Source organism: Strix uralensis, chromosome 19 (assembly GCF_047716275.1).
Source record: "Strix uralensis isolate ZFMK-TIS-50842 chromosome 19, bStrUra1, whole genome shotgun sequence".
NCBI classification, from domain to species: Eukaryota; Metazoa; Chordata; class Aves; order Strigiformes; family Strigidae; genus Strix; species Strix uralensis.
Window position 1 is genome coordinate 5389841 of NC_133990.1, and position 12605 is coordinate 5402445.

Sequence of the window (12605 nt, forward strand, 5' to 3'; positions counted from 1 at the left end):
GCACACTTACAAGGGAAGCAAGAGGTTATGCTCAGCAAACAATGGTCCACTCAATTAAAAGAAAATGCTCCTAGGAAACCTGGAGCAGAAGAGTCAAATGTTTTCATTTATCCTCTGCTGCCTTTTTTATCCAGACTTGATTCTGCTTCCACAAGACAAGTCACATCTTTCTCTCACTCCTCTTTCTTGCTTACACTCACCCGCTGCAGAGACCAAACCTTGCCCAGAGCATATGCCTTGATGTAATAAACTAGTGCACTGGCAAATGCTTCCTGAAATTGTCCCAGCAAGGCAGGAGCCTGTAGCAAGTAACAAGTCTGACAAGTAGCTGACCATAGTTTAATGAGGTTTCTGTGCACAAAGAAGGAATTACTGAATATGCAAAGTTTTATGGTAAAGGCATTCCTATTCAAGAGTCACTTTTGAAGTGGGAGCTGTGTACTGCTTTCCCTCTTACCTGCGGGTGCTTAATAACAACTTTGGGTTATTAGATGAGAAAGAATTTTTAAATTCTAAGCTGCTCTTCCCCAGTGTTGCAATTCTCTTGCGCAAGCAGGCAGGATTGCTTTTCAACGGCTTCTTCAGCCATGTATCAGGATCATCTTTCATTTAAACAAAATAATAGGTTTCTAGCCAGGTTGAACAAAAAAGCCAAGTTGAACAGGCTCAAAAGACAAGAGGCAAATGGAAATCTCTTGTTATCAGTTTCCCAAAAATAACATGATTTTTAAGATTTTTTTTTTTTTCCCCTTGGCTCACAGTTCTCATTCACTTGAATTGGCAACACTGCTCTGTTATTTAGTCAATTTATTTACTTTCTACACTCACTGAAAGTAGAAAAACCCAAGCTGGCTGGTTTCACATGTCATTTATAGGCAGATGTAAGTGGGCTGGAAGTGATGTTTGGGTCTGTCACCATTCCAGAAGGATGAACTTCACCAATCTCCAACCAGTTCCTACAGAAACCAGTGGCCAAGCCCTGGTGGGACCAGCTCATGCTCACACCACCCAGGTTTCTCCATAGCCCTTGGGTCCTGCCTCTACCACCCACACCACAGCTGCTGGGAACCTGGTGGCTCTTCCCTGGGAACTTCTGGGGCAGAGAGGCTGAAGCTCATGGGCAAAGCAGCTGCCCACACTGAGCTTCTGCCTCCGTCCCCCGCAGCCCTGTGGAAGAGAGGGACACACAAAGCACCAAAACCTGGAGGGGATCTGCCAAGAACTGAGGCTCTGGCCAAAACAAAACGTGGGCACCCAGCTCCCCCAGGGTCTTTAGGAGTGATTTCCATAGCTTGTGTAATATATGATGACTATTATCATGACCAGGATAACTTATTTGTCCTTCAAAGCACACGTTCTACATGTCAGGTACTGAGCACAAAGAGCACAAACCAGAAAATAATAGACAATTGAAAACCTGTAAAACGTCAAGTTAAAAGTCTGAGAGGAGTCTCTGGGGATGTCCTTTGACATCTGCATCGGAAGGAGCCACATCCCCAACTCCCTGGCCAGGGGACAGAACCTTTGGAGAAGCTGTTTGTCATTCTGGGAGGCAGCAGGGACAACACAGTTTGGCAGCATCCAGCAGCCTTGCCAAAACTCCCCATCCCAGCCCTGGTGGCAACAGCAACTTTCCTTGGACACAAGGTCACTGTAGCACCAACTGGAGCAAAGATGCAAAAAATGCATTAAAAAACACAAAGAATGTAACAAGTGAACTTAGACCACCACGAAGTAGAAAGCAGATACAAAACTCATTGAATTTTGCTCCATTTCACATAACAGACTGTTCAATGGCAGATGTCAAGTGTATTTATGTTGTGGGAACATTTCCAGATACTTCCTGGGGTCTCGGTAAGATCTCTGCAATTTGCCCTAGAGAAACTGTTGTTGCCAGGTTAGAAATGAGAGTTTTCATATTTATAACTCTAGTTTCCATCTTCCATAAACCATCCTGTGCTGCCAGAGGAAGACACGCAAAATTCTGCTCTGCCACAAACGTCCTTCATTGCTTTTCACCCTCTGCCTCTGCTCCCTGCTGTACCACAGGAAAAGCAATCTTTGCTTTTACCCATCGGCTATGGGCTCTTTGCAACAATGCAAATTCCTTCCTGTGCCTATACAGCACCTGCAATAGGTCGGTGTATGTGTTACCAAACATCCCTCCACTCTCAGACAACCGGTTTGGTATTTTCAAGGGAAAGCATTTCTTCGTTAAACAATGGTATTACAGTTGACTGAAACTAATAGCAAGCTCACATTAAATTGGGTTGTTTGGCAACAAAATCAGGAAAAAAAATGAAACATCAAACCACTTTTTTCTTGATATTTTCAAGTAAAAAATTTCTGACATTTCATTTGGAAACAAAGGTCTGTTTCAAACGATAACCATATTTAATAATTAAAAGGGGAAACAAAAACAATCAAGCACTGCATTCTGAGACAAATGACATGTTTTCCTGACCCCCAAAAAACCTTACAAAAATATATATTTACAGTTTTCTTGTGGGAAGCAAATTAATTTAAGATAAACTCAGAATGAATCTTATCTTGGGAAGAGGGTTATGCCGTGAAATGAAAAAAGTCATCTGTTTGCACAGTCCTTGTCTCCAACATTTGCTGTAAGTGGGGCTGCTTCTGCTAGTAAAGTTTTGATAAGCTACAAATTGGGAGAAAGCAAGTAAACAGGGCAGAGATGGACTCAGCTGACACAAACCCATATGAGAAGCCAGCCAGAACCTCATCAAGCACCAGACGGAGAAAGAAGAGATGGTGTTGGGACAGTGGCCCAAATCAAATTGTTCACAGGAGGAAGCAGCCTGTAAGAGAAGACCTTCAGTGCCAACGCTCATCGGATCGAAACTGCCTTTTTTTGGCTGGCTGCTGCTCCCAAGGCTGGAGTGAGAGCTAAATCCAGGGGAAAACCTTCTCCTGCCACCTCCCCCAGTACTGCTGGCAGAGTCATTGCCTTTTTAGCAAATTAGGGATGGGGTCGATGAGCTCAAGAGTGATTGATATCGCTTCCTGGAAGTCTGGTCTTCCAGGTCATCTCGCCTACCTTGGGGCTGGCAGTTCATTATTATGCTAACAGCATGAAAGCCCCAAATCTCACTCTTTCAAACGGTAATCCTTTGTTACCCGATGTCTGAAGTACCCTGGGCCAGCTTCAGTTCCTCCCACCTGCTCCCCATTTCCAGCTCTGCCTGGGAAACACTGGGCAAAACCCAGCCCAAGGTACAAGTCCCATTCTTTTGTCTGTGCTGGTGCAAACTGGGTATTCCTGGTGGTGTCAACATCGGGTGGGCTTTTTAGTTATAGGAGGTGCTAGCTGATACCCAGACCTATGATATTTTAACGTGTATACAAAGTGCTGCCCCCCCCCATCTAGGGATTTTATCCCCGCTCTTCAGCTCAGAAAACTGATGAGGGTGCAGTGAATGGGGGTGTCTCCTGGGGCCAATTAGCAGAGATTTGGGTAGCATCCAGGCACTGCTGGGGGATCACTGAAAAGGTTCTGCCTTGAATTTACAGCCTGCTCTCCTCAATACGCTGTTCGCTTACAAACAGACGCACACACAGCGGATGCAGGGGGACTTTGATCCAAAATAGATTTTTGTTTATCCAGACAGCAGGGCTCGGGCACAAGTGGTGGCAACTTGCATGTGTGTTTGCATCCGAATATATTTCAAGCTGTAAAAGCAGCCCCAGCCTCACGGATGGAATGCAAACAAAACACCAAGATTGCCTTTGGGACAAAGCCGGGGTGCTGCCGATGACTGCTGCAATAACCTTGTCGCCTCAAAAGCTGTATGCCAGGGGTGTTACCAACTGCATTATCGCCTTGCTAGGATGCATTTTGCATTTCTTTGCCTATGCAAACAAAAGCAGGAAGCGATGAACGTTGAACAGCGCTCTCCCTGCGATGGCAGCTCGGCAGCAGGGTGGAGGGAGGTCTGCCAGGGGCATTGCTGGAGATTGGGACTGCGGCAAGGGCACAACGAAGGAGAGTAACTGGGTATTGCCCTCTCCTCCGGAAAGAAGGGGATGCTCTTACATGAAATCTGGATGGAGAACAAGCTGGAAGTGCTGGAAGACTGACTCCAGTAAAAGCTGATGGTGCCCCATGTGCTGCCCGAAACTTCCCTGGAAAACCAGACAATCTTTTTCCTCTTTGTTTTTCCCCTTGCAGTGATGCTCAGGTGCTTCTTATAACTGCAGAGCAGAAAACATTTTCCTCCAGAAGCATGATATTTTAAAGGTGATGGTATGTTTTTATGAGGCCAGGAGGGAAACGCTTCAGCCACGACTAAGAGTTTGCTGTCTAGACACCTATTTGACCAAAAAGGGACACTTTTTGAACATAACCTTTACCACAACTTAGAGCATTCAGCACAACTATTCAAAGATCCTTTTAAACATCACACTCCAAAAGCCTTTCTGAAGAAAACTTCAGCGCAAAGTATACAAACTTCAGGGACACCCCCAAATCCTGCCCTCACCCCAGGCACTCCTCCCATGCATCCTGCTGGCCCAGCACGCATTAAGGGCTGGATACAAAGACTGAAGTTAGAAGAAACACTCCGAACCTCAGACAGCTCCAAACCCAGTCAGATAGAAGGAATAACTGACTTTCCATGCCATGACCAGGGAGAACACCATGTACATCAGAGGAAAGTGCTTCCCAGGGAGCAGGTAAAAAGCGACAGTTTACTTGCAGCAGTCGCATCAGCCTGAAGTGTCACCTGTTGTGCAAGAAACCCATTGGAAACATCCCCTTTGGCTGTTCAAAGGCATCCCCACTGCTGTACACCTTGTCCTTTTGTTTTATGCTTGCATGGGTTTCATATGATGTGGCAGTACTTTATCAGCTGGAGGACCCTGCACAGATAAGTAGCTCAGCCTTGCAGAGTAAACATGTCAACTGGTGACAAGCATTTCTTTCATTAAGGACGAAGCGACTGATGTGGTTCCAATTGTCCTGCTCTGGGTGGAGGAGGCACTAATCCCATTATCACTCATCTGCAAGAAACTGGATCACCAGCCTGAACATGGGTCCAGGTAACCGAGGAGCTGCCAGGTGGCAGGCAGGCCCGGAGGGAGCAGAGGTTTAAAGCTGCCAGACAGGTCTGAGGTTTCCTTGTCGCACTGATCTAACCTGGTCATGGACACAGGACACGGCTGCTTATTGCAGAGGTGCTGAAGCGCAGTTATGCTTCAGTTGTCTTTACACTGAGCCCAGGTTTCAACTGCAGAAGCCATCCCTCTGAGGATGGGATGACTTCTCTGAAATTTGAAGTTAAATACCACCTCTGTAGAAATGTCAATGTGAGTGTCTGTCGAGTTTAATAGCAGAACACCACAAACTTCAACTTCAAGATACCAAGAAACTGCTGCAACCATGTGCACAGAGTACCTCTGAAGACACTAAACTGTGATCTGCTTGAACTATACTGTGCCTTTCCCGACCTTTTTTCATTACTTGCACCATAGCCAAGGCCACGTCACCCCACAGACCGCTCCTGGTGACCCCACAATGATGTGAACATTCACATTTTGGTGGGTATGATTCTTACTGCACACATCCCACACTGAGTGGCTCTTTGCCCTCTGCCTCGCTCCACGGCACAGCCAGGCACCGCTCGCCTGCGGCAGGAGGCTGGGGCAGGAATAGGCTGACACCATCATGCTGAGAGTGATACGATGAGCAGTTTATGCAAGGGGAAGAAAATTATTTTCTGTACCCTGACCAGAAATCAACCCCAAATTCTCCATTCTTGGCCAATTCAACACGTTGTTAACCTAGTCAAGAAGCGTTCAGAAACGCATTAGTCTGCATTGCCTGATAAGGACTGGAAACATCCCTGTCCCCAAACCTTGGGGAGGGTCCCCATGCCACGGGCCCCTCTGCTCTGCCCAGCCCAGCAGCACGGCACAGTGCTCTCAGGGTTCACCACTGGGATGGGACCAGACCGGGCCTGAGGACACCGTGGTACCGGGACTCGAAACTGCTCATCCCAGGGAGCAAACGGTAGGAAATCACTTTGGCATGAGGGACACTGCTGCGCTTTGGGCAAACTAAAATACATTTTCAGTGCTCAGAACAAACTTTGTATTTTAGTATTATGGAAAATTTTCAGAAAAAAAAGAAGTTTAAATATTAGAATTTTCCATCTCCTGGAAGCCTACATTTTTCGTCAGCTTTCCTGTAGAAGAGTTATTAAAGCACAGAGTTACTGAGTGTCTGGGGCTTGCTTTCTCCAGCTACCAGCAATTTTCCCCACACAGCCCCTTCTCCCTTCCCTTGCCATCCAGACCAGCTTAAGCTCCCTGGGAGCAAGGCATGCCAGTCAGAACAGCAGAAAATGCAATTTCTGATGACAAGGATGGCGACATCAGATCAGATGCAAGAGAAACTGAACAAAACATAAAATTTTAGAACAAAATAAAAGTGCATATTCCATTTATTTCTCTCGCCAAATTCTGCAGACACTTCCTTCCTTGCTAACCCCTCTCATAGGTCATCACAGGAGTGGTTTTTGCTTCCTTCTGAAGGTTACATGGCTCATGCTAGATGAACGGAAAGGGTGACTGTGTACTGTGTCTTTGAATTGCTGCTGTTGGTTATGCCTGGTTAGGAATAATTACACTTCGGTAATGGTTATTACTCAAAAGTTCCTGACCCACTCCCCCAGCTGCAGCCCCACCTTCCTGGGTTTTCTTGTCTGGGAATTGCTCTGCAGTTGGGTTTATAACCTTGACAGACAATCTCCACTGCAGAATCGTCCCAGGACTAGCGTTACTTTTACCAAACTTAACATAAATGCTATCAGGAAGGCAGATAATAAAGCCAGCGTTGCTGTGAGGTGTGGAGGTGCCATGTCTTTCCTTCTGCCTTAACAGCAGCAGCTTCATGGCCCCAAAATAATCAGAAGTCCTCTCCAGGCTGGGGATGCTTGGGTGGCCCTTAGAGCAGAGGACACACAGAGCAATAACCTGGGCTATTACAAAACCTCTGCTATTACAAGACCAGGCTGAGGTGATGCCATCATTAAGCTTTCATTAAACGTCCTTAAACCAGCAATAACACAGTGTGGGTTATTGGGAGATGCACTGGAAGGGGATGGTAAATCCTGGACAATGACTCAGCAGAGCAGCCCAGCAAGGGGAATAGTTTTAGGTGTCAGAAGGACACATGAAAACACCTCCAGGATGGCTGAGAAACCTTGTTTGGCCCAGTAACAGAGGTCCCAGCTGGCTCGAGCTGCTGGAAGTTGTTCACCCTGGCTCCTTCAGTGTCTCTCCAGCCCTTGGAATACAAGAGATTTGAGCTTCTACAGGCTGATTAAATAGACATCATTAACATTTGTCATCAATACACTGCAGATTACTGTATCAGAGACCACGCGTGGAGCAGAGGCAACAGTCCAAACACTAAGCTACTGGAGAACTAAGGAAAATTATGAGTTACTTCAATAAATAGCACAAAAATGCAAAAAATGTGAGAGAATAGAATTCTATCCAAAAACATAGTGGGACCTAGCTCCAGAGGTCCGTAAAATGTTTCAGCTGCAACATTTTCACTTGAAAAAAACCCAGAAGGAATTATTTTGCTTTTCATCAAGATGTCAAAATTAGCTGTGAGAGTGAAATGACTGCTTCTTTTCCCACTCAAGGCAGCAGTAAAAGTGCCACTGCCTAAAGGGTGGCAGCATCCTGAAGGGACTCCTTGGCCCAGCACACCCATTACAGCTGCTTTATCAGGGAGCAGCTAAGGTCTGTGCTAACACTAATGACTCCCTTGGAAGCTGCCAGCTTGGGAAAGGAGCAACACCATCGCTTTGGGATGAAGCCAAGCAGAGAAACATGTGTCCCGGGTAGGATCATGGAGCAAAGTGGATGTCCCAGGAGCTCTTGGCAGGCGGCTGGGGCTCCCGGTCCCCCCGGTGGGGTCTGGCTTGCCAGAAGGAGCACGCAAGTCCCGATGAGGCTCCTGTGGCCCCAGCCCCGGGCGCTGGCGCTAATGAAGCTGCCTGGCCCTCATTCCCTTTCTCTTCTTTTCCCAGGCTGGAACACCCCATCCCACCAGAATGCACTTGAAAGAACAAGATACTTCCTTTGTACCGGGAAACAAATGATGATTAATGTGTTAGTTGTAATTAATCTGCGATGACAGATTAGCGGAGCAGTGGCAGTGTCTTTTGCTGCTGCAGGAGCCAGTGCTGATAGGACAGCTGGTGAGAGGGGACACCAAATTCAATTTGCTCCTCATTTGCATACATATGACAACCATCTGTGCTAATAGCACTGCAATGTCTCTATTAGGCTTTCTTGTAGTGTGCCGGCTCACCTAGACTCCAATTAGGCCTTTAAGTGAGAAAGCTTAAAGCATAAATATTTGCAGAGGGGAAGGGGTGGCTCAGCAAGCCGCTGTGCGCTGCCTTTCCCTTCCTGCTGAAGGCTGAATCCTCTCCAACGCCTGAGCTAAGATGGTCTGCTGCCATTTAGCACCTGGTAATGAGATGCTGAGCATAACCACCAGACTAACTCCACCAGCCCCATGTTATCCAAAAATGCCTTGAGCCGTGCAAGAAAATCCGAGAGCGCTGCAGAGGCTGATTGAAAACTACTTTGCAACAGGGAAGAAGCCTTGACCAGCAAGGGTGCATGTCTGCACTATCCTTTCACCCAAACCTGGGAGCTTTCAGGCTTGTAAGCACAAGAGTGCTACCCCCAGGGGTGAAAGCAGCAAGGCTCCTTGCAGCCCTGAAGAGGTACTGTATGGGAGGTCACTCCTGCAAAGGTTGTCCCCTGCCCGGGTTTCATCTGACACAACACTTACCAGCTGCTATCAGAGCAACCGTGCAGATGCAGAATGAGCACACATCTGGCTCGAGCTACGAGTGTGCCACGGGCACTTGTTCCAAGTGGCCATTTATTTTTGTACATGCATTTCAAAAATAGCAATCCCAGGCTCCCCTGAAAGCTAATTAGGGAACCAGTTAATTAATGAGCTGGCTCACCTACCCAGTTCTTTCTGTTCTTACCATCAAGGTGATTTCTGCAATCTTGAGTTTGTTTCTTGTTTTCCAGCCCTAATACCTCAACCCCTCCAGAGCATTCAATGAACTGACAGCACAGGGAAGGACTGGGCAGAAGAAAGGACGCTACAGGAGCTCACTGCAACCACAGCCAGGGATGCAGTAATGCCTCCAGCCAATCTAGAGAGGGGCTACTGCTCCAGACACTGTGTAAGTCCCTTCAATATGACCAGCTGGAAACCAGCCATGGAGTATGAAGTAGCATCCGCTTCTCCCGCTATCCAAATTGGTGCCTTCATAGGGTTCAGTGCTGCAAGGAGAAATTTTTCTACATCTTGACCAGGAATCAAGCCCAAACCTGCATCCCAGGCCAGTTCACAGCATGGCACTGGGTTAGCCCTGCTGTGACCACACTGCTCCTGACCCCAGCACAGGTTTGTGAAGTATCACCTAAAGCTTGTGTCAGCTCAGAAACTGTCGCCCACAGACTGGGCTGCCTCTGGGCTGTTCTCCCCCATTGCTATTTCTCATCTCTGCAGAACAACTTTTGCAAGACATTTTCATTTCCAGGTACAAGAAAACCAACAGACTCCCCATCCAGGTACAGCTGCCCCTCTGCTTGATCAGGGGGATGTTTCCATCACAGGGCACTAGGTGGGCAGTTGTATTTCTTGCCTAGGGCCATATTATGCATCCTGCCAGGAATGTCTTTAGCATCAAATATTTTTCATTTGTGGTGTTTTGGTTGTTTTTTGGTGTGGTTTTTGGTTTTGTGTTTTTGGTTTTTGGGGTTTTTTTTGTGGGGTGGGGTGTTGGCTTTTACTGATGGGAAAATACATTTCCCTTGTAAGTTTGAATGGGTTTAAAGTTAAAGGGCAACCCATTAATCTACCCCTACACATGCTTCCATGGGACCCCCAAGGATGTGCAGACTGTTTGGAGACTGCCTCTGCTCCATCTCCTGCCCCAGGATGCCAGACTGAGACAGGGACCTGCACGCAGCCCTCAGCTGAGACAGCACATCTCTGCCCCGACACTGCCAAACCTCCCTGGCAGCTCATAGCTGAAAAATTAATCTGCGCACAGCCCTAGGTGAAGCGTGTGAAGGGCTTTGGAGCACTGGCTGGGCTTAATTAACCAAATGCAGTGCAATCTAAAGAATCTCATTTTACATGTGAATCTGCAGTTTAAAACTGGCTGGACTCTTATTTACTTCTGACATCCAGCAGGGACGTAGGGACCATCCCCTGCTTGCACATACACATCCATCTCTACAGGAATGGCTGGAAGTTTTAACAAGAGTCTTTCTGCAAAACTCTTATGCCCATGGAATTTCTTGTTGAAGATAGCTGCAAGCAATGCCAAGCAATTCACCCGTGGTGAAGCACCAGGTGCAGTGGGCAGCTGAGATGGGGCAGAGGTACAGGCTGGCCTTTGCCAGCCAGTGCTGTGCCCTAAATATCACCCTTTATCCCTGCACAGGGCTTACTGAGCCCAGGAGAGCTGTGCTACCCCAAGCCAGCGTGCCAGAGCCCACCCGTTCTGGAGGCAGGATAAGGAGGTGTTCGTGCTTACCACTGCTGGGAGCTGAGATCCTCCAACATATTTAATTCTGATAGTGATTAGGCATTGAAATACCTCTTCCCTGTAAGTGGTTTGTCTCCCGGGGGCTTCAGCAGCACAGAGGCTCTGCACAGAGCCTCTCCCTCTGCTGAACTGTGGTTTTATCACCAGCAGGGCCTGAACCTGCAAAACTGAGCATGAGAACAGCTTCCAGCCAAGATAACAGGGCTGCCTCATCTCCTGTGGCCCCAGTCCCCCCATCAGCTACGAGCCTGCCTGGCAAGGACTCATGTTGGTGGGTTTACCCTAGAGAAAGCAGCTCCCTGCCTTCTCCAAGCCTGGTCCTGCCACATCCTGAAACCACTGAGCCAGGTTTGGGTCCCTTGTGTCACCCAGGCTCCTGCAACCCTGGGGGTCAGCTCTTCTCTGCAGAGAGGAAGAGCATCAGGTGCCTTTGCAGCAAAGGCTCAGATTAATGAAGGATTTTAGCAGTGTCTGTCACTACCCAGCTCCCCCTGAGAAGCAGAGGCTGTGGGGGGACCCGTCTGCTGCCACCACCAGTGCCCAGCGGCACAGGGCCCTGTCCAGAAACGATCTGGGCAACACGGCTGGCAGTGCAGCGCTGAGCATCCCCTGCAGACCCCAGAGCCCATTATTGAAGAAGTGGCACCGCCAAAAAGGGTGAGGGACTGTGCCCTACAGGACCTGTCTCACAGTGCCTTCACGAGAGTGTTCCTGGGGGCTTCGCTGGCACAGCTGCTTCTAAGAAACATCAGCCCTTCTACCACAAAACACAATTTCTGGTACCAAACCCTAACATAAAAACCAATCAGAAACTCATTCAGGGGCCTCTCTACAGGTGTATGCAGAGTTCAGGTGTGCCAGGCCATTATGGTGATACTTATGTATGTTTTGAGGGAAACTCCTACTGTGTTTTATGGAAAACCATTTCCCACCTCTGCTCCACCCAGCACAGGGTACTGGTTGTGCCAGGCACGCGTAGACGGCTGCTCCTCTAAAGGCATACAGCACACACAAGCTGCATTATTGTAAGGCATGGGGAACAAAGGAAATAAAACTCAAAAGCCCTGAAATGCTTAATTTAAGCCCAGACAAATCAAAACAACTACACACCTACCCTGTTTCCATCAGTTAAGTACGGTCTAAAAGTTTACAGACCAAATTTAACAGAAGGATACTGTGATAGTTCCAAACCCAGGTATTAAATAAAGCCAAAACTTCAGACATAAAGCAGCACTTCAAAGAGTCCAAAAAGAATAAGATGTGAAAATATGTAATTAAAATCTCCAGACCACCTTAACTCTGTCCTCCAATGATACCAAGCAGGGTACCATTATGATTGAGGCATATTCCTCCCTATGGAGACCAACAGGTTAAATATTACTTGTCTTTGTGCCCACTTAAGCCATGGAGATTTTATCCTGAAAGAAGAAAACCTTGCCCTCCACTGGCACATCCACAGTTTTCCTATTTATTTTGTTTTTAATGAATAAGTAGAAGTTTTATATTTTGCCTTTGGAAATAAAAAATATTGGAGGTTTAAGTTTAAAGGAAGAAAACTTCCATTACATGCTTTTCATATAAAAAAAAAAATTTCCCAGACACACTGCCTGTTATCTACACTGTTTATGTAGACAGACTGATAGTGCTTCAAGCTAAAACCAACCGTAGAGTTTTCTGATCTGGCGGTATTAGTATTACATGATTTATATTTTTGGCCACTTTTTTTCTATTATTGATCCAAATCATTAACTACCCAAACTTTAATTAACAATGTCATTATGTAACTCAAAAAAGACCAAATAATGTAACAGTCCTGTGCAGCTGGTGTAAATTAGTTAATTAGATCATGTGAGTTTTGAACATTTCTTCAAAAACATTCAGGCTCAAGGACAGGAGTGATGGAGAAGCTGCCACGTCCACTGCTGTGCTCTATCTATATGCACTGGGCTACCAGCAGGATTCTGCTGCAGCTCCCAACTC